The following is a 23,245-nucleotide window of genomic DNA, read 5'->3' as shown; positions in this document are numbered from 1 at the left end:
CAGGCTGGCTTCCGGAGGGGAATTAGTACTGTGGACCAGTGTCTGAGACTTCGCTTCATGCAGCATTGGTCCACTCTGGAGGAACTGTGTATTCCCTTGGAGTTGCTTGCTGCGTTAAAGTTCTTATATAATAATAACTAGCAGTACCACGCAACATTACACAGGTCTGTAGCTGACATGCACATGGGGGTCTGTTATAGCCTTGTGTATATTTTATTGTATCATAACTTCCTATTTTTGAAAATCGCGAAATCAGGAAGCGCCCAAAAATCACCTATACTGATAGCAGAGGGCTGTACCCCGCTCCACCCCTGTGCAGGGCGAATGGGTGTGGTTGGTCAAATGTCATTATTTCCAGTACACCCCAGACTGGTATACCGACCTTGTGTCCTAATTTCCTATTATTGGAAAAGTTGCAAAATCGGCAATCTCCTGAAATCGCCTATACTGATAGCACAGGGCCAGACCCTGTCCTGTCCAAGGCGAATGGGTGGAGTTGGTCATATTTTACTATCACCAGTACACCCCAGAGTGTTATGGCAACCTCGGGCCAAAATATCAGCCCACCAACTGTTGTGGGGCTGGAGCCAACAATCGCAAAATCGGCAATCTCTCCCGAAATCGCCTACACTGATAGCGCAGGACCGGACCACGCCCTGTGCAGGCTGAATTGTTGGGGTTGATCAAATTTCACTATTGCCAGTACACCCCAGACTGGTATGCCGACTTTAGGCCAAAACTTCAGCCCACCAACTGTTATGGGGCTGGAACCAATGCCTATACTGATAGCACAGGGTCAGACCCCGCCCTGTTGATCAGGTTTCACTATCGCCAGTACACCCCAGACTGGTATGCCGACTGCAGGACAACATTTCAGCCCACCAACTGTTATGGGGCTGGAGCCAACACAGAACATATAAGCACGCTTTCACAAATACATATATAGATAGTTCTGTGACCAGATGGGGGCTTAATGGAGCTACATCAACTAGGGTGGGAATAGAGATCGGGTTATGCCAGGACTCTGTCCTGGTCCCCTCACTATTCTGTATATTTATCAATAGATTGATCAGCAAGCGCAGGAAAGTCCAGCAGATGCTCCCACCCTGGCAGATGATAAAATAGCCATTTCAATGTTTGCAGACGATGCAGTCCCACTTTCTTTGACAACAAAGGAGCTGCACCGTCAGCTGGAGAGATTTTCACATTTTTGTTATGAAAATGGCCAGTCTTTTAACTGCCAAAAAACGAAGTCTATGGCTTGCAGGGGGAGCATAGTGAAAAAGCTACCGAGAATGAAACTTAGTCTCCCTGATCGCTCCCTGATCGCTCCCTGATCGCTCAATTGAATAATCTAGCACCTGACTACCTGAGGGACAGGCTCACGCTTTCTCAGCCATCTAAATGCCTACGATCAAGGGACCAAACTTTGCTGGCTATTCCTTCATCCACATTTGTATCAATAGGGGACAGAAGATTTGCAGTGTTTGGGCCTAGACTCTGGAATAGCATACCCAGGGAAATCAGGACGCTTGACTTGCTCTTTAAGTTTCGTAAGGCCCTAAAAACATTTCTGTTTAAATAAAGCAATGGCTCTGTCAGGCCTCTCTCAACTGCTTGGCCTTTATGACAGATGCCCGGTTATATACATTTCTGGTATTGCTCTCTGTAAATGTCGTCACTATACGGTTTGGTCCGTTTCGAGCGCGTTACAAATCCTTCAGATCAAAACAAATCAGGTTGCTACCTATGACTGCTTGGGATTTAGAATTTAAGATGACAGTACTTGGGGAGAGCAGCTCGAAACATCTAGGGTTGTGTTAGTTATATATAGTGATGCGCTCACTAAGTTCACGAGAGAACATGGAGGTGGCCTTGTGAGAGTAGCCCTTGAGGTTTACAAATTGCAGGCCAGAAAGGCAGCTCTCTATGCCGCAGAGCTATGGGGGCGACCGAATATCCTGGGCCTGTCAGCTATAGAAAATAGATTTTAGAAATATGTTCCAGGCTTACCTTCTACTTCCCAAACCTTCCTGTTACCTTTGAACTTGATGCGCAGCCCAGAGCTAATCTCTGTAAAGTGAAACCAATGTATAACAGGGTCTGGCTGTGGCCCAGTGACAATCTTTCTACATTTAGGCAAGCAGTAAAAGATGTGAATTACAATCTTTAGGCCTTCTCGATATCTGGACCTGCCCAGAATTAATTTGAAGCGGGATCAAAGGCCAAATTGCAGGTGCCATTATTGTGAGGAAGATGAAATACAGGTGAGAGTGATCCTCTCTACCCCTTGTAGTGGCTGCTAGCATCTTGAACAGACACTGGCCTTTGAGGGCTATTTAGATCTTATGCAGCCCAAGCAGATCATGGCCTTGTTTTTAAAGGTTTGCATGGGTATTCTTGCTGTGCAGCTACCACAAACAAACGGAACCCCTACCAGCAGCCCTCTTGCCCCTTATGTATAGATTTACTCCATACAGTTTTACTTTGCCCTTGTTAGAGCAATCTAAGAAGGAGTTTGTTCATTCCTGTGCAGTCAGAACCGCTACCGGGGCAATGCTATTGTGTTTTGCTGCCAAGAATTCCTTGGCCGCCCATTGAATGTGCAATTACCTACTCTGAACCTGGGGACAGAGAATTAGTCTTATTTCAGGTATGTGATGACCTCAGACGGTCTGTGGCATGTCCTGCTATGTTTCTGCTATAATGAGTGATTCATTTTGCATATCAAATAGTTCAGTGAGATGCACTGGCCTTTTGTAAAAGATCACATCCCGTAGGGTTTGAAAATGTTTTAACTAGACCGCTTATTTCTGGATGGATCTATAGATTGATTGTTTTAATGATTGTTGTAACTGTGTAGTGTGCTATGATAACAATGTCTACTTTTAGGTTTTTCTATTCACGTCAAATGCCTTTTGAATTTCTCCGAATTTACCTCTACTATAAGTGTAATAGCTCTGATTGTATTGCCATTTAGGGTTCAATTGTGATTTTTAATATTTTTTGTAAACATTGCTTTTATGACATTTTTATTGAAATAAAGCTTGCACGAAATGCAATAAATAAATAAATATCAAAGAAACCTGCATCACCAACAGAATTATAACCAGAAAAACAGCAGGAGGGAGAGCCCTCTCTATCGCCCCTCAATCACATACAGTGGACACTGATTCTCACTACTGTTTGCCCCTCCATCAAACATCAGAGCACTAAAAACGTCATTCTGATATTTGCTAACGTGGAAACACCAGCTATGCATGTTTTGACTGAATGTGAGTACTCTTTAGGTTGCAAAGTGTAAATGTGGCGAATACCCACCTGCGGTCTATAAGCAAGTGCTTATTTTACAGCAACAAGAAGACATCCTGCATATATAAACCATTTGCATGCGGTCGAAAAAAAGACACAAAACGCAGAGAAATATTAAACGCCTGAATGAAGGCACAAACCAAAGCATGGAGGCTCTATACAAGATAGATAATGGTCACAATTTGCAGAAATGACACCAAAGGGGCCACTTTATTTTCATACATTTCAAATCTCATACTGATTGAATCGGCACTCTTTCTGCAGCTAGGGGGAAGCCCGTCACCCCGCCTGGCATCAATGCCTGCAGAGGGCGTTGAGATTGGTGTGCGGGAGGATAGCTCATTGGCATCGTGGTCGTCTTGGAAACAAGATGACACAGAGCATCACAGGGGCGTGGAAACCTCTGGATAGTAAGCGCTTTATAAATAACCCATCACATCAAATTACAGGTATGCAGCCTGAGGTGTAAGTGAACCTCTGGTCCTTGTTACCTACTGGCTGGGTGTGGCAACAAACAACTCAAACTTGCTGCTCATCCCGGCTGACCCAAAACCTGATTTGGAGATCTTGGCCCTTGCTGAAGCAGACCACTCTGTTATACTTTAGAGCAAGTGGCGTATTCACGGTCATAGCGGCACTTGCCCATATCATCAGACAGCTCTGCTTTCCAAGAATCCGTACGCAAGCTCCAGATGCCAAGATGGAGCATATCAGCTTACCAGCATGCCCAACCGCGATGATTTAAAGCTACATTTTTTTATATTAGTATTTGGGGCTTCATTACAAGTACAGCATGGCAGTACAAAACGGGTGGTAAAGTGGAAGTTAATCTGTTACCGCTGCATTACCGCACATCTGTACTAGGATTTCGGCTGTGAAGTGGACAATGTACCTCAAGGAAAAAGTTGAAGGTAAATCTGACACTTTACTGCCAAAAATCGGCGGAATCGGTAGAATTAGTGCCGGCGGCCATTCCGCCAAAATCCCCATGTAGTCCAATGGACTCCAATAAATGGGGATTAACGATGTCTACCACCACTAGAAATCCTGTGGTAAATCCCCCGGGACAAGTGATGACAACAGTAAATCCGTTTAATGGTATTTTGGTGGATTTACTGCCGAAATACCACCAAACCTGTAATGAGGCTCTAGTTTAAAAAAATTAAATGTACTTTGCCAAGAAGCACAATACAAAAGGGTTATTGGTGGCTGCAGCAGTCCCATTTCTGAGTGATCCAGAAATCTTGCCAAGAAAAGGTTAAGTAGTTAATACTTTTAAACAAGCTTGTGATGTGCAAGGGGCAGGAACAGTCAATAGAAGACAGAACCAGACTGCCATAAAATACATGTTTGGTAAATATAGTATTCACAAAAACACACAGATTTCAAATCCAGGGGGGGCAGAGGTTGGGGATCATTGGGGGTAAGATAGCACTCTGTCTGTAGGGCTCCCTCCTGGGAGAGCAGGTGGTGCTTATAAGGAATCCTGAGCTCGGTCAATGCTTGAATGGCCATAACATCAAGAAGTAGGGAGTGCCAATGATGACGAGCCAGGAGGGTCAAAGAGTGGGAGGGGACACAAGAGGTTGGTTACAATTGATCATCTATGCTTTAAAATCACATGGCAATCAATTCTACAAACTCCAGGTAACACTTAGGCAATATGACCCGAGGTCGGGTAATGCCCCCAGGGCCATAGTTAGAAGCCTGAGTGAAGCAGGGGCTTTAACAGAGTCCTGGGGACATTATCTGACCGGTAAGGCCCCGACACCGGGATTCATATTGTGATTAGCACCCCAGCCCATTAGACTGGGGTACTAATGGTCTTTTGTTTTGGTTACGAGGCGTGTTGCGTTTCGGAACCAGACATTTTTTTTTTAAATGCCCATCGCGGACTTCCAAATGTAGTCCGTTTCTCTTTCCATGGCAGCCATGGTTAACAAAGAAAATGGCCGACATGGAACAGGAGATGGGACTACCAGTAGTCCCTTGTCCCTTTGCATGGTCACCATTGAAATCAAGGGGAAAACAATAAGCAAACCAAATGGCCACCATGGAATAGAGAGAAGGACCTACGCATAGTCTCTTTTCCCTTTCCTTGGTGGCTTGAGTGAGTTGAAAAAAAGAATGCTAGAGTCTGGGGACTGGTGCGTGGAAGACGCAGGAGCACGAGTGGGATTACCAACAGGTAAGGCATGCAAACACACCAATCGGTGCGTTTGTTTCATTGTTATTTCAGCACACCGGCTACTAATGTACGTTAGCTCCTTTGTGTCTTTTCAGAGTGTCTAATCTTCCACTGACTGCATGAGGTTACAGATACTAGAGAATTAGCATATTTACCCCAAAATATGGGCACTTTTTGCATTTTACTAGAACTGGCTAATACCTTACAAAATATCCTTGGATGAGCTGTATATATATATCCTGGTTTATTTAATTGTGGTCTGAAAAGGCCACCTTTTAGCTTATAACTCTGAAGAACATCGAGAGAAGCAAATCAATCCTTTGCCTTCTTGTTTCTTATCTTTTACTTTAGTCCTGAGGCCCTTTGGAGGCATTTTGTTGTATCATTTGAATGAAAATGTAACTCGTATTCATCCACTGTATGGCCCTCATTACGACCTTGGCGGACGACCGTGGTGCTATTAGCACCATGGTCCATGCCGCGAAGGTTGCAATTCCGCCGTGGTGGATGGCGGAATTACCGCCCCATTCCAAGGTGAGTGGGGCGCTAATTCCCCATTCACCAATGGCCCCTTCCCCATTCCCATTTTCCCCCATAGGGCATAATGGGAATGGGGAAAGGCGATAATTACGGCAGGGTAAATTACGGTGCCGTAATTATCGCCAAGGTCCCTTTGCGGCATGGCTTTTAACGCCTGCAAAAACCAGGCGTTAAACAGCCATCCCGCAAAGGGAACCTTGTAATCAGGCGTTAAGGGTCGGCGCCGTTTACGGCGCTGTAAACCCCTTAACGCCTGAGTCGGAATGAGGCCCTATGTTATGTGGAAACCAAAGTGACCTTATTTATCGGTTTACTGGGACTTGGGATCTTTCTCCTTACATCAATGCCTTACCTTTTTGGAACAGTTATTAATAAACATTGAGACAATTTGGTGTCCATATAGTTGTCGGATTACTGATGCATGTCTCATTAACTTTTATACACAAGACTGGAATTGATACATTGGTGCGGAGCAAGGCATTACATTATTCAAAAACCAAAACATAGAGGCTATACATCGACTGGATTGAATTTGACTAGATTAGGTCATATCCTCATCAATCATTAAACATGTCATAATACCACAAAGTATTGTCTTTATGTCTTGTCCTAACTTTTGACTAGATTAGTGTTGATCAGAGTAGATTAGATAATCACTCCCGTTTTTAATGAGTATAGTTTGAAACTTTTGGTTGATTGTTTTGTTGAATCTTTTTATCTCCTCTGTAATCCTTAGATATATTGGACACATGTGTGTGAAAAAACAAAATCTCTGCATTCATGACATGTTTTTATTGTTTCTGATGATGCATGTTTTTCTCATTGTTTAATTTGCTTCAACAAATGTTATTTATAGGTCTGTCCGTACTTATACGCACCGAATAATGGTGCATAGTTTGATAGGAGTATTCCTTGTATTAAGCAAATGATCTTTCCTTTGAATTATTCATAATATCTTTGGAGCAGAAACAGGAACTTGGTTATTAGTGTTTTAAAGGATGTTAAGCCTGGCAGGCATAGCAGTGGTGATGAAATGCTGAGGTTTCAGGTCAATGAAATCAAATAGAATCCCCATTGACAACCGGGAGAAATATCACTGCATGTTTAGAGTGGTTGAACATTAAGCTACAGAGCATTCCAGTAATGGGTAGCAGATGGGCCATTAGTGAAATTAAAAAGACAGCTTGGGTGGGAAGGAGGGAACGGTGAAGAAGATCTAAAAATCATCAGCAAATAGATGATTTGAGAATCCAAAGGATGAGATACAATTATCAAGAGAAGAGGCTCAGAAAGTGAACAGGATGGGGACAAGATCATACTCTTGTGGGAACCCTACCGTGATGTGGCCCAAGGGTTCCAGAAAAGAAAGAAGCAAACAGTCTGTTAGTAGGTCACACAAGCAAGTATGGTGACCCGAAAGCAAAGATGGGGAATTGACTGAAGAGTGTAGGGACGGTCAACAGTGTCCATTCGTCTCCAGAGAGTCAGTGATGTGGTGGAAGACTACAATATTGCGGAAGAAGAGAGACTAATTAATAGTTGGATGGGTTACTGGGCGAATATCCGCCTTGAAACTGGCTAGGAAGAAACCAGAGGACCATGGTGCACAGTCCCACTGTAAAATCTCCACGGTTTCCTGTAGGCCAGTCTAATGCTGGGGCCCGCTCAGACCTCAACTGGAACTGCCAACTGGAAAGCTACCCAGGGGATCTGTTGTTTTTTTGGTCTACCTATCACTGAAATTAACTATCTGTTTGCATGCTCAAACTGTGCCCAACAGGCTCTCTTCTTTCTCTATGACAAATTGCATTACATTAAAAAGATAGAGCTTTTCTTTTGTGTTATTGTAGGTTAAGCATTTATTGTAGGTTAAGCATTTGGAAATATGTACTACAGTTCAAAAGTTGATCTGCGAAGAACATGTAGCTTCCTTTATAAATAACCCCCATAAAGCTACCACTTATTGACTCAATGTCCCAAATAACAAAAACACTGCCAATTTGCACTCATCTGCGTACCAGCAAATCAGATTTTCCAGACAATGAGACACCCATTCAGAGCAGGGACAGAATGCTGGGTGCTATTTTTGCATTTAGGCCTTTAATAACCAGCTCCCACATAGAGAATTAACTCTGGGTAGAACACGTCAGCATGGCCTTCAAAATTAAAATAAGTATTAAATTAAATAAAGCAGTCATCCATTATCCCTGAAATTATTGAAGGGAGGTGCCTCAAGTTGGTGATAACTGAACAATTTTCAGCAAATCTAGCAAACATTACTAATCCCACAGGGCCTGTTCTTAGTTGACCCGCCCTCCACTTTCAACACCAACCTCACCTTGATCAATAACCCAGAGGCCACAGAGAGGAAAGAAACATCTAAGCCACAAACACCAATGTCCAAGTGATGATTCAAGCAGGACCTACAGAAAATCATATTCCTAGAGCATCTGAGCACAACTGGTGCATGCTGCATCCAATACCTGATTCACCAAATGATTAAAAGGTAGACATGAGGTTTCCTTGATCAGTCCTTTTATTCAATATTCAAATTTCCATCTCTTGCAAAATCCTCCTCCTCCATACCAGAAGCACCTGTAGATAACAACCTTGCAGGCCACCCCCTCCCTGCCTTATAGGACAATACCATACAATGCAAAGAAGTACTAGAAAAAGTAGGCCAAGAAATGAACGGTGCTTGAGAGGAACTTGCAGAAGACACTAACCAAGTGTTTATGTTATGTTAATAGGCTTTTATATACCCCTGTAATAATTTCAAAATGCCTATGCGTGCACGTAGAGTGGATTATGACACCTCCAGTGGTAGCCAGACCTTAGTCTGTGGAAGTAAAAAGGGTTAGGGAGAAGACAAGAGGATGGAAAAAGGGAAATAGAGGCTACAAATAAAGGTGAGGGAGGGATAGCATGGGTGTGTGCCTTTCCTGTTGGGTGGACCATGGTTCGATAACACAGAGAGAAGGGTATGTCCTAATTGTTGTTGTAATAGGACTGTTGTCCAAGGCATTACTGTTAGAACACAATGTAATGCTTGGATGATTGAAGGACTTGAGCTTATGCACAGGCAATCCTAGAAGTTTACAGTTTTCATGAAAAGAACTGAACTATGATTTGGGGGAAAGTGGGTGACTGCTGTGATGAGAAACGTGCATGGTTTGATGCACGGGAACAAGGTGGATAACGATTATGATCACGTCTTGGATACTTTTCCAATGGATTTGCATCAGCCTCTCACTGACTCAAGCGTCTCCAAGATTTGCTGTGGCTGCCGACCAGTGAGCTGCTTAATGGGTAAAAAGAACAGAGACCTCCCCAGAAACAGTAGGAGCAACAGAAACAGCAGCTCCAGACAATCACCACTAACAAGGTCGTCAAATAGGAGAGGAAATCCTGCAGGTGTATCGGGATAACAAGCACATTTGTATGCGTGATTAGTCCAGTGGCAAATGCTGTACTAAGTTATCTTGGCATTCTCCTTTTCATTGAGGTTCAGCCTCAATGCCGTTAAGACTAAAGTAATGGTCTTGAGGCGGTCAGCAGCTGATCAGGCATTGTGGATTGCTGACTTCTGGCCTTCCTCACTGGGCCCTCTGCCAGACCTGGTATCGGTTGTTAAAAACCTGGGGATTAAGGTGGCGTCTTCCTTATCATCTTATCTGCAGGTCACAGCTAGGTGCAGTTCATTGCATCTTAAATTGAAGATCTTGAGGAAAATGATTCCGTTCATTCTAGCAAACTTGCGTAATCTTGGTGTCTCGACGACCATTGCTGGTACTTTAGACTAATGTAACTAGACACTGCTTTCCCAGCCTAAATTCCTGATTCAACTTCTGCAGGTACTGCAGAACTCTGCAGCACGCTTGGATACTGGTCACCCTAGATTTTATGATGTTTCCCTGGTGCTTCAGAGCCTTCATTGGCTTCCCATGGATGCACGTACTCCGTTTATGTCCATGTGCATTGTTCATCAGGCTTACTATGGAGAAGGTGCTATCTACCTCCGGGATAAATGTGTCAAGTGTACCCCCTCCGAGAAACTTTGCTCTGCTAATTCTTTGTTACTGATGGTTTCACACTTCACCAGAGCCACTATTGGAGGGAGAGCCTTCTCATTGGCTGCCTCTTAGCTGTGAAATTCGGGGCCTCTTAGGCTATGGGCGAAAAGTGACCATCTTGACTTTAGAAAGGCCTGAAAACTTTTATATTTAACTAGCTCATCTGGCTCTCCTTCACTCGTTACTTTGCCACAGTGACCATCCTCTCTTGCGAGGGACGGATCGTCCAGCACTAAGATACCCATGGATCTTAGCCACACTTTACAAATTCGGAAATAAATAAATTGGCCAGCCTGGCAAGTTGACTTGAGAGTGATGTCATGTCTGAGTGTGTAAGGAGATAACATGCAGGTTATGTGGAGACTTTCAACCCATACTAACGTGTCTCGATACTAATCTGCCTTGTACCAAAGAACATAATTTGCAACTAAATGGCTCAAAAACTGAGGTTATACAGTTTGATGCTGGAAAAAGGAAAAACCTGCAGAAAGTCTGAAACATCCCATTGTTTGGTCAGACTCTTCCATTGTGCACTTAGGTAGAAAACCTTGGAATTTTATTTGATAGAGCCCTGCCCCTTAAGTCGAAGTTCAATGCAGAAGTTCGGAGTTGTGTTTTTCAACTCAGGATACAATGGCTAATGGCTCATAACAGAATTCAATATCTTTATGATCTGGCCTCTAAACCTTTGAGCAATTGCTTAGTTTGGTCTGGTCCCCCTCGCCCACTACGGTGCTCTTCACGTTTGCGATTATGCCTGCTTCAGTTTAATCTCTCCTCCATCGATGGTCATTGCTTGTGTTTAAGGCAGCCAAGACATTGTAGGGTCTCCCTGCCCAGATACAAAATCTTGGGTCTACCTCCTCCTTCAAAAATCAAGTTAAAATAATTCCATTAGCAGTACGATGAACAGTTGCGGTACTATACACATGTTCTTAATCAATAAATTGGTGGAATGTAGATATGTGTGCCATCTGAAGGAGTCCAGATAAGACACTTGAGAGAGATATACGTGTCTGGAAGGGAGATATTCAGTTTGTCTATTTTCTTACTTTTTTCCTGAACCTGGTATTAGAAAGAAAGAAACTTAACATACGTTTGTACTTCTGCCTGCCATTCGCTTTTTCTGCAAAGTACTACATTTGAATGATAATGAGTATTGCCAACAGAGGCTCGGGAATGGACTACCATGGTGCTTTGGTGCCAGAAACTGCCTTTATGGGTCACCAACCTCGAGTGAAGAGTCCTCCCATACAGGTGGGTGAATCCCACGCTTTTTGAGTGGTCTGTGTGAGTTGTGATGAATATAATGGAGTCATCACAGATTCCCCAGTGGTGAACTCCTCCCATATGGCCATAGGATGGCAGCCGCTACCTGATTCTGAACCTGGGGGCGGTTTTATGAGGGAGAATCACATGGGAAGTACTGGAGAGAGGCTTTGGCTCCATTGGTTGAGATGCAGTATTCTTCCCCTTCCAATGAAGACCACCCTTTGATACCCAAATTCCTTATGGCATATTGCCATTCTAGTCAGGTCTCCACCTTTGGCCCAAACACCCACAACTCCCACATACCACCCTCTGTTCCTAATGTGCCTTATTGTAAGCCTCCTGAGGAAAACCATTTAGATAGTAGAAGCCCAATGACATTCAATGACCCCAACTCCCATAAACACTCAGGTACTGAGGTGAAGAGGCGGATGAGAGAGTTTGTGTGGAATGACCAGTGCCCAAAGTACAACACACAGGCTAGTTGTTTTGCAAAGCCTACTTTGCGCAGAACATTTAAAGATGGTGTCCGCACTCCAAAGTTGAGCAGCAGGAGCAACAGTGCAGGAGAGGACGCTACAATCCAGGCAGAGGCTCGCAGATGCGAGACGCACAGGAAAGCTCCCCAGGACAGAAGAAGGGATGCCGCAGACGAGCAGGAAAATCTGTGGAGACACAAGGAGCTATGCAGAAGCTCCTGGGTGTCAGGCCACCCGTGGAAGCAGCCTTTATCTGTCCAGAGTGAGAGAGGAAGCCAGCATGTGACCATGGAGCCGCACAGAACACGGGGGAGACTGCCTCAGACTCCAGGGTGGAATATCGAACAAAGCAGCTGTTCCACAAAGGCGCAGGCAGAGTCGGAGATACCAGGAGAGACCAGTGAGTCTACCCAAAGTGTGCTAGCCCGCATTTCATATATATGAGTCTGTTAATGATGCAAAAAGCATAACAAAAATATTTCAATGCAGTCAAGACAAAATATTGTCGCAGCACCGAATAAGAAGAATATTTGTAAGCAGGCAAGAGACAGTGTTAAGAGAAACCCTAAACCCAATACAGGTACATGAGATGCCATTTCGGGGGAGAAATATGCGCAAGTGCTACCATAGGCCAATATACCTAGTACCTCACGGTATAGCCTATTTATGAATAGCCAAGGAACTGTGAATCAATAAAGAGAAGTCCTGACAGGCGAGTACACCAAGCAATTGAAGTTCTGTAAAGATTCCAGACAAGGGATCTGAAAGGAATTATAAAATAAATCCTGGCTGGCAAGTATACCAGGTGGATGAGATTTAATGAAGATTCCTGGCAGGGGAGTGCACCAGGCAATCAACACAGTTAATGGAAAACCTTACAGAAACACTGTTGCAGAACTTGTGATTCAAACAAAAACTTTGTGAGTTGTAATTTAGACAAGATCTTTGTGAGTTCAGTGAAGAAACTAAGCAACTGTCAATTGAAGTGGACATTTGTCATCCTAGTTAAAAAACCAGGGGAAGGGAATCAACACCTGATCCAGGGCTTTTACCTTTGGAGAACATTTCTTTTGGAGTGGTTATTACATATTTGGGTTTTGAACACTTTTTGCTAACATCCATAATAAGACCTTTCCATGCACCCTTTATTGTTTTGTTTTAGAGTGAGGGTCGGGATAGGACGTTTTGGACACAAAACTGATCATTAGTTTTGATTTTTAGGTAGGGAAAATCCTCCCAGAATAGGGCCAGGTTAGGCAGTTTCCCAACCCATTTTTGTTTCAATAAATGCCTTTTATTGAGAATATGAATACCTTTTGTCCCACTCTCATTTCTGACACCTCACAGTGTGGTGATAAAGAGTGCACCATGCTGCAGTGGCTTACTTTGGCATTGAGGCAGCAAAAAAAGCTCTTCAGTAAGTTGGATATGGCTGTACTTGCTCCCAAATTGTCACACAGGTGCTCCTGGGAAAAGATCAATATTTGTCAAGTAGGTATGTTGCAATCGCTCTTATTGGATGGCCACACAAGTGTTCCTGCGAGACATGGGTATTTGACAAGTAGATCTACAATGGGTATTGTTGAAGACGGATTGACTTGATATTTGATCATTTATTATTGCCCTATTAAAGTGACCTTTTGTAGGTTTATTGCTACTGTTTCACTCAGGATACAGTCAGGTATGCAAATACAACAGCAGCTTACCCATAACCACTTATTAATTTACTTGTTCCTAAAGGAAACTACTAGATCCATATATATAATTGACTGTGGCTGTGCTCACATCTGATGCCTTACAAATTGCCAATAAGTAAATAAATATATACAGTGGTGATGTTTCTGTTGAACATGTTGCATCAGCAAAGTAGAGTGTTCAGATCAATTCTGCCTTGGGTTCCTCTAGGATGCTGCCCATCCCCTATTGGGAGAATTCCTTTTTATCATATATATATATATATAAATCCAAGAAAAAAACATTGTTAAAGGGACGTTATGGTTAAGTTGCACTACTAAAAACCTACCACCTTCATTGTAAAATGTATACTGAAGAAATTTTCTGGTTCAACTGCCCTACTAAAAACCTATGAAATAAACCAACAAAAGACATTGTTAAAGGGACCTTATGGTTAAGTTGCACTACTAAAAAACCTATGAAATTCAATGAATAAACGTTGCTACAGGGACGTTATGGTTACAGGTAAAACCGAAAACACCAGAAATTCGCCAGTTATGGTAAGGTACGCAACCATAACTCGGGCTACCACTGTGCACTGCAAGGACCAACACCCATGAACTTAAAGATAACATCACAAATGTCATTGATGACATCACTGATGCGATCACATGTGCCTTTAGTTTTAATAACAAGCCTCCATTTCTGAGGTTTTTCAGTTTTACCTGTAACCATAACGTCCCTGTAGCAACGTTTTTCCATTGAATTTCATAGGTTTTTTTAGTAGGGCATTGTATCCAGAAAGTTCCTCTAGCATCGTTTTTTCAGTTAAGGGGATATATTTTTAGTAGCGCAACGTAACCATAACATCCCGTTAGCAGTGTTTTTTGTTAGTGAATCTGATAGGTTTTTAGTAGGGCACTGTAACCAAAACATTGCTTTAGCATGTGAAGGTGCAAGGTTTGTGGTAAAGCACCATAACGTGCCATTAACAACATTTGTGCATGGAATCCTTGGCTGCCCTCATGACGAACCTGTTGAAAGGGCAAATTCCCCTGTGTATGTATGCATTTGTGCCACCCCTTCCCTTTGTTAACAGAGTCTGTGTATTTTAGAAATTGAAGGTGTACATGTTAAATGTTGGGGAGTGTGTGAATGTTTTTTCTTTTTCTGTTAACAATGCAGTGGCGCACAGTACTGTATCAGATGGCTGCAGGGGAATAATATGGAGGTTTCCTAGGGAGACCGCACCTGGCTGGTTTATGTGCAATCATAATGCATGTTTCGGTAGGACTCCAGTACTGGACGCATCTTCCAATACACGTTTCAGTAGTTGTGTGAGCACACATCTGTCTGTTGCACAGCTATTCACATGCGTAGGACATCCTCTGTGTGCTTGTAACACCGCCCCTTTCGCCAGACCTAGGGATTCATACGGTAGGCTATGGCATTTCAAGCACTCATGGTGACTGCGTGGGTTGCTGTGCAGACCTACCAATGTATGGCTGCAGCACGCCTGGCTCTATGAGGCCCACTAGAAAACAAGGAATAGCAACCTCTAATGTACGGTGGGCATTTTAAATGTTGCATTAATTTGATTGATGTGCTGCTTGCCTTTCCATGACCTGTAAAACAGACACACCGTCTCTGCAGTGAGCACTGTGACGGAAAGTGACAAGGGTTTGCCGGCGGGTCGAACAGTTGGAGTAAACTTTTAATTGCAGTTGTAAAAGTCTCCAAAATGGCAAAGCTGGAGCGCCTTGATCACTCACATACAAGTGTATGTAAAGAGAAGTAAACAAACAGCACATTCTTCGGAGCGCAAAGAATATCAGTTGTGGTTAGAAAAGTAGTGTAGCCGCATGGGTCTCGCTGAATACTTCTCTTCCTGCTCCACGTAATTAAGCTGAGTTTTGTATTTTTTTTACCTGCTTCCATAGAAACCCTTTTTTTACATTTTTTAAGTGTTTTTGTTTGTTGTACTTCTTCTTACAATAGCGTCTTCAGTGCAGCCTATAGATTCAAAAACATAATGTCATTGCCACTGGGTGGCAAAGAAATGCCATTTCCATTGAGAAGGTGCACATATCGATAACCAATGTTGTCATTCTCGCAGGAGTACATCCCAGCAGCACGCAAGAAGTTACACATGCTTCTGTTGATAAGACGCCTTCCGACCTCTGGCTGACGACAACATTCATTGGAATAGTTATAAACTGGACTTGGTGGTATACATGAGAAAAGCACCTCCGCAGTTCACGGTACACACGTGAACAAGCCGTGGACCCCAAAAGCAAGCCTCCATAGTGCACGACCACAACGTGTACAGTTGCGCAAGTGGCCACTCGTCGACATTCTGCAAGCAAGTCTCCGAAACTACTTAGACTGACACCGCACCACACAGCGACCACTTCCTCCAAATTCAAATTACCATTAAAACCCCTTTCTACAGCACAAAGCGATCACCCACTATGAAAACTGTGCATCTCGCCATCTCTGCCAGCCTCACTACACAGAGTAATGAAACAAAATATGGCTGCCCTTTCCTGTGACGGACACCTGACCACCTGATTGGGCAATTTACACAGTCGCATTTCCATTGGCCAACGTGGTGAGAAGCCCAGATTGTGGCACGTGCACTCTCCATGTAACACTAGCAGTAACACTAGCAGTTCTGTACAACAGTCCCATGCGTACATACCACAACCAGAAACGTTGTGCAATCCCTCAGCCTCCACAGACCCATTTCCATGGCCACCGGTCTAAACAACCTGGATGCAGCTTTCGTGCTCCCTGTGTGCAAGGGGGAAGAAATGTCAACCAGAGTAAAGGCTTTCGGCTGTAGGGGTGGCTCTGAAAAGTTTTTTTTTTATTTTTTTTTATTATCTGCTTCCACACAAAGAGCTTGTTTTCGGTTTCATAGACTAGTCTGTTTTCTGTTCGTCCTCTGATTTGTACAGGAACATTTTGAATGCATCTTGCAGATGAGCAAAATAAACATCATTACCAATGGACGACAATGAAATGCCATTTGATAGCAAGACCTCCGCATTTGCAGAACTAATGATGTCATTGTTAAATAAAAACATGCCATGAGTGCACAGAAATTCAGACATGCTTCTGTTACTCAGACACCTTCCACCCTCTGGCTGGGTAGAACAGACAATATAAGTGGTCCATACTCTTCTTAGTGGTATGGCGGAGAAAACTCCCTGGCCAGTGGGAAAAAGCCTCTTCACTGCATTCATCAGCTTTTTGAGTCGAAGGAGCAAAAGTAAACAAAACACGTAACCCAAATGCAAGCCGCCATAATGCATATCGACAAGATGCACAGTAGCGGAACTGGCCAGGTCTCTGCAAAGTGCATTTATATCGGCTAAACTGAGCTCATCGACAGCGCACCACAATGCATCCACTGCTTCCAAACCGAAATTGCCATGAAAGTGTCTTTCCTGGGCATACTTGTGCAGATCTATCACAAAGGCATCACTCAAAGTGAACACAATACATTTCTCCATGTCCACCAGCATCTTTAAGCACAGTAATGATACCAGTATTACCACCCCTCCCTTTGCCCCACACCCTCAGTACCTGATTAGATAACCCACACACTGCCATTTCCCTTGGCCAGCATTATGAGAAGCGCAAATTGTGGCACGTGCTCCCCAAAAGTACTGTGAGGGCCGCACCCCAGTAAAGCACGAACAGTCCTTCTTCCCTTTCCACTATCCTCTTCCCGCCACACCCTCATTAGGTATTGTTAAGTAGTCACACACGCATCTACCAATGCCATCCAAGACGTGAGCATCTAACACTGTCAGTTCTCCACAAGACGTCATATGGACCTTTACAAATTCAGCCTGCAAGTGTGCTGTTATTGGAAAGCACGTCCAGTGGAAAGTACAGTGAAACATTGCAGGATTTGTGCATGCACATTCATCCACATGAGCACCAATCAGCACAAAATAAATGTATGATGATTTTTTTGGCAGTATATTTACAACTCTGTTATAAGTGCCTCTGCGCACGATATCTGCCACTAAGCATCCATTATGTTTTTGAAAAGCATAGTGGTTTTTCCCCCATCTCCTACCATGAAGTGGTACTTCAATGGTATCAGCTTGCAACGTTTTCATTAATGTACAACGTGTTCACTGACCTACACCATGTGCTAGTGAACGCACATTACCTCCCTTTGCTTTTTCCACCAAGTGTAAAATGTTCTCGACAACCACTCTTCAAAGGTCACATCCACACCCTCCACACCTGATTGGATAATCCCCCCATTTGCAAGGCCACCATGCTCTGAAGGGCAGAATGTACCACGTTCCACTTCCTAGCTACAGCGAGGGCCACAGCCCACAAAAGCAAACACAGTCCTTCTACCATTTCCACTATTACATTTGCAACACTCCCTCATTAGGTAGAATGAAATAGGCACACAAGCATGTAGCAATCACATGCAAGTCCACTGCATTGAACACTAACATTTCTGTACAGAACTCCAGACGTACCGTTACACACTCACAGTACACGTGTATGCTGACAAGTTCTTCTCATGGCGCAATGTGGTAAGACATTTCTTCAAGCAAGTGTCCTGTACAGGGCAAACCATAGCAAACGGAAATATTTAAAAATGTGTCCCTAATGTGCAACGTGTTCACTGACCTACACCGTGTGCTAGTGAATGCATATTACCTCCCTTTGATTTTTCCACCAAGTGTAAAATGTTCTCAACAACCACTCTTCAAAGGTCACCATCCTTGGAGAGATGCAGAGTTAAGCCTGTATGGTGGCTTTATGTGGTGCTGAGTGTGCCCAAGACCTACTCTCTTGAGTACGTGGCCGACAGCCTACGCCCTTTCGCCATGTGCCCAAAAGTGTACGCCTTGCCCAAACCCTGCACAACACAGTGGCGCCAGGAATGGGAACATTTGCTGCGTGCCGCAATCCTCAAATGTACCATACGATGGGTGGTATAAAGGGCAACCAATACCAAAGACAAACTGCGAAATGTGGCTACCTACTGTGCAATACGTGCAATAATGTACACCATAGGGTACTGTATGCATATCAGTTTACTTGTGCTCCTCTACTACGTTTACAATTTCCAGCCCCACCATTCTTTAAATTTCACCTCCCTCGGATACTTTAAACTGCATGCCTGCGTTATGGTGTTATGGCTACGGTGCAGGCTTAGGCTCTTTGGTGCCTGGCCTACGCCCTTTCGCAATGCATCCACCGGTGTAGGTCTTGCCCACACCCAGCAGAACATAACAGAGTCATGCAGCTGAACAAGTGGTCAGGGACATACCATGCAACCCTACCACTTCTAAGCACCCAGTACTTCACCACTGCACCCAGTGGACACACTACATGACGGATCACTCCATGAGGTCCAGGCATGCAGTAGACACTCTATGATGTGCTACCAATCCCAACACCCATGGAACCAACATCGTATATATTGCTGTGCCGCCAGTGACCACGGAAACAGGTCGCCTCACCAGCTACGGTGCTGTAACGCAGACTTCCTGCAGTCTCCACACAAGGTAGTCGCCTGTGGAGGCAGCTGCGAATTGGTGCAATACGCACTGATATGGTAGACACACGACCGTCTACTTCCACCTACTGACATATATCACATTAACCCCTTCTCATTCCCCCACCCTCTCCTTCCCTTCCTCCCACCACCACATGGCGTAAAGTATGTTTGTCAGTCCCTTTTGGCGCTACATTGTCCTCTGATACACCATGGCAGTGTTTCCCAAAACCTTTGACGCACAGCACGCTTCCCTCCAGTCAACCACCGGCCATGTCCAATGTTCGCCGACAGCACGGCGTACCGCAGGCCAATGACACTTTAGTCCGCGGAGTGAAAAAGGGAAATGGGTCTGCGGAATATTTTGGGAAGTACATTTCAGTTCTTTGCAAGAAAAGTACTGGTCCGATTTGCACCAAACACACAAAAGCATGCTTTCTGACCCAAGACCCTGCTCCTGCCACATATCTGCTCATTCAGTGTATGGAAAAAAAAACATCTTTGGGATCCCCCTATAACTTTGCCCCCCTGCACGAAACCTCAACCAACGTGGCGGAAATATTCAGAGCCAGCCATATACTTATTTTACAAAGTTTGGTGAAGATTCCACCAGGGGGTTAAAAGTTATAAGCTGCCAAAAAAGTGGTCTTTCTATGAGTTTAGCAACTTAACCATAACTACACTGCCGCTACCACGGGCTGTGTAGTTATGGTTAAGCGGCTTACAACTTCGCTCTGCATGGATGAATCCTCACCAAACTTTACAAAAGAAGTATATGGCCCACTCTGAATTTTTCTGCAAAGTTTAGTGAGGTTTGGTCCAGTGGGGGCAAAGTTATAGGGGGGTCCCAAAATAAAAAAAATGTCCCATAGACATAATGGGAAAAAACTTTGCTCACGCCTACAGCCCAACCCTCTGGACGGATTTTCACCAAATTTGTGGCAGGAGCGGCGGCTTGGTCCTGAAAGCGTGCTTTTGTTAATTTGGTGTAAATCCGTCCAGTCGTTTTTTTTAAATGACCAAAACGTGAGGCAAAAAAATGTGTGATATCTATGTCCACTCCGCTGACTCACTTCCCTGTTCTGTCCGCGGACTGGCCTCCGATTGTCCAGAAAATTTGCAGACTTTTGCGTGGTCCACAGGCACTGGGACGCGGTCGCTGATTGGCTGGTGAGAAAACGTGAAATTCATCGGTTTTTCTGAAGCGCCTGCCGTCTTGGATTCGCTGACTTTTTGGGGGTCCGCGGACAGCGCAGTGAAAACATTTTAAAAAAGCAGCATTTCACTTGTCAAACTCAACAAATAATCTCTGGTGATGTGGGGGGGTGAGGATTGGATTGGATATGGCCATAATAAGCCAAAAAACAGGTTGTTTCCCCCCCGAAAGTCCGCGAACACTCCAGATGTCCTGGGGCAGTCCTGTGGTGTTCACAGACACAGAAGCAGTTTTTGGATGGCTTATAACTTTTGCGCCACTCAATGAAACTGCATGTAATTTTTCAATTTTATTCTAGAACTAATCCTGAATGGTGTTGGAAAGTTTTTTGGGATTCTGTCAAGAGGGGGCAAAATTAGAGGTGGTGTCCCAAAATATTGTAAAGGCATATACATGTGGTGTCATTTGACGAATCTGCACAACATTTGGAAAACGATTTTGGATCTAGATATAAATGGGTTTCTAAAGTTTGGTGGGATTTTCTCAAGAGGGGTTGAAATTAGAGGGGGGGTCTTAACATTTTTAGATGGCTAATAACCTTGTTGCTATTTGACGAATTTGGACAAAAGTTTTGAGAAAGATTATAGACCCAACCTTTAATGATTGTGTAAAGACTGAATGGATTTTGTCAAGTGGGGGATAAGTTATATGACTATTGTATGTACATAAATTTTGACACTTTTTAAAAAATAAAACATGGGCGGATTTCGAGCAAACTCGTTCGGAGCATTGGCAAGGACATTAAAGCATGCTTTTGCAAATGTGCCCGTGTTTTATTTTTTGACAAGTGTAATAATGTAGGTACAAAAAATAGTCATATACCTTTGGTGACTGAGGTATAGCCTGTGGCCGTGGGCAGTAGCCAGATTGTCTTGGTCATGGCATAAGGTCATGACACGGACAATCTGGCTACTGGCCATGACCGCTAGGGTTGGAAAATGGTGTTAAAGTGGCTATGTCTACCTGGGACCGGCTATGTGGTAAAGTTATTCGAAGGTAGGATAGGTTTGAAAGGGGAAATAAGCGCTTGTGGTAATATGTTCATAGGGTTTTGCAGGCTGCCATGGCAAGGGAAGAGTGGCTGTGTACGGAGCCCCGCCTTCTCTTTCCATGTTGGCTGTCTTGGAAAAGGATTTTCCTTCCTACAGCGGGACACCGCAGGCATCCCGCTGTAGGAAGAATAATCCTTCCTTCTTAAAGCAGCGTCCGGCTATAGAAAGAGAAATCTATGTTTTAGCACCCTGGGTTCCCGTTTGGGAACCAGGGGTGCTAATGGCCTTTATCCCCCATTTCAGGGGCTGCAATGGACGATAATGGTCCGTAGCCCTCCTTATTTATTTATTTATTTATTTATAAATCATCAGGCTGTGTGGTTACAGTATTTGTTGAGGAAGATGAGGTGGAGTAAGTCGGCTTACTACTTGCTGAGAAAGGAACAACCTTTCTGAGAGCATTGCGGTCATTGGATTTGGTGTGGCGGCACAAGGAGGTGGTCCCGTAAGAGTACTGTGCAGGTAGTCTGCGACTGAGTACAAAATTGCACTCATTGCATTTCACTTTGGTAGCTTTAGCCTTTGGTACACTCCCAACAGTACCAAAGAACTGGCACACCCATGATTCGATCTTGGTGCTAGAAGTAGGCACTTCCTCTACCTCATCGTCTTGGTCCTCTTCGTTGTCTTTGAAAGCACTGTGCTCTTTTTGTTGTGAAGGTCCTCCACCTGGTGGTGGCTCTTGGGGAGGAGGGATGGCAATAACTGATGCCATTTTTAAGATAAATAGCAGTTTTGATAAAATTCTTCCAAGTATGTACTGCGTACTAGATTGGTAATGGATAATGAGTATGAAAAGGTGTAGGAGGTGTGCAAGGGAAATTTTGAAGTTGGAAGTTCCTAGATCAGTAGAAAATGCAGTTCCGAACTGTCCGCGAAGGACAGATCTTATCGTGAAGTGCGTACGGGTTCTCAGACACGTCATCATGCCACGCGCCAGCGTATGGTCATGTGGCACTGTCTGGAAGGTCCACAATGAAGTCAGATGTTCGTAGACGTCTACGGATGCAAAACCAGTTGAAATAGTTGCACAAAAAGTATAGAAGTGTTAAAAATGATTCTAGAAGGTGGGAAATGGCAGAGTTTTATGGTGACACTTTGTAAATTGGAAACAAATATTGTCATATTTGGTAAGTATGATATTAGTAAGTTGTAGGAAAATTGCGTGCACTGGTAAAAACCCATGACATTCACTGAAAAAAAGTTGTTAAAGGGACGTATTGGTTAAGTTGCACTAATAAAAACCTATGAAATTCAACAAAAAAACTTTGTTAAGGGGACGTTATGGTTAAATTGCACTAATAAAAACCTATGAAATTCACTGAAAAAACATTGTTCAAGGGACGTTATGGTTAAGTTGGACTAATAAAAACCTATGAAATTCAATGAAAAAGCTTTGTTAAAGGGACGTTATGGTTAAATTGCACTAATAAATACCTATGAATTTCAGTAAAAAAAGTTGTTAAAATGACGTTATGGTTACAAGTAAAATTGAAAATCCACTGAAATTTGCCAGTCATGGTAAGCTAAGCAACCATAACTCGTGCCACCACTGTGCACTGCTAAGACTAACACCCTAGACATCAAAGATGACATCACAAATATCATTGATGACATCAAAGATGACATCACATGTGCATATACTTTTCATACAAGGGGTTGTGAATGTAATGTTGGCAAAAAAAGTATCAGGGATTATCGGGAAATGTGTAATAAACTACATACTTCATTACGCAATGTAGTGTTCTAAAGAACATTCCATTGCAGTGTTCTTTCTAGTACAGGAACCTCCTCATACAGAAATGTAGGTATTGGCAGCAGCATACACCACAGAGGTGCTATATTTGTAATTTTCCAAAGTTAAATAATAAAACAGTGAATGCTTCTGTATCAGACTTTT

This window comes from Ambystoma mexicanum, chromosome 2p, assembly GCF_040938575.1.
Source record: "Ambystoma mexicanum isolate Mex_15411 chromosome 2p, UKY_AmexF1_1, whole genome shotgun sequence".
In the NCBI taxonomy this organism is placed as follows: domain Eukaryota; kingdom Metazoa; phylum Chordata; class Amphibia; order Caudata; family Ambystomatidae; genus Ambystoma; species Ambystoma mexicanum.
This window is presented reverse-complemented; position numbering follows the sequence as displayed.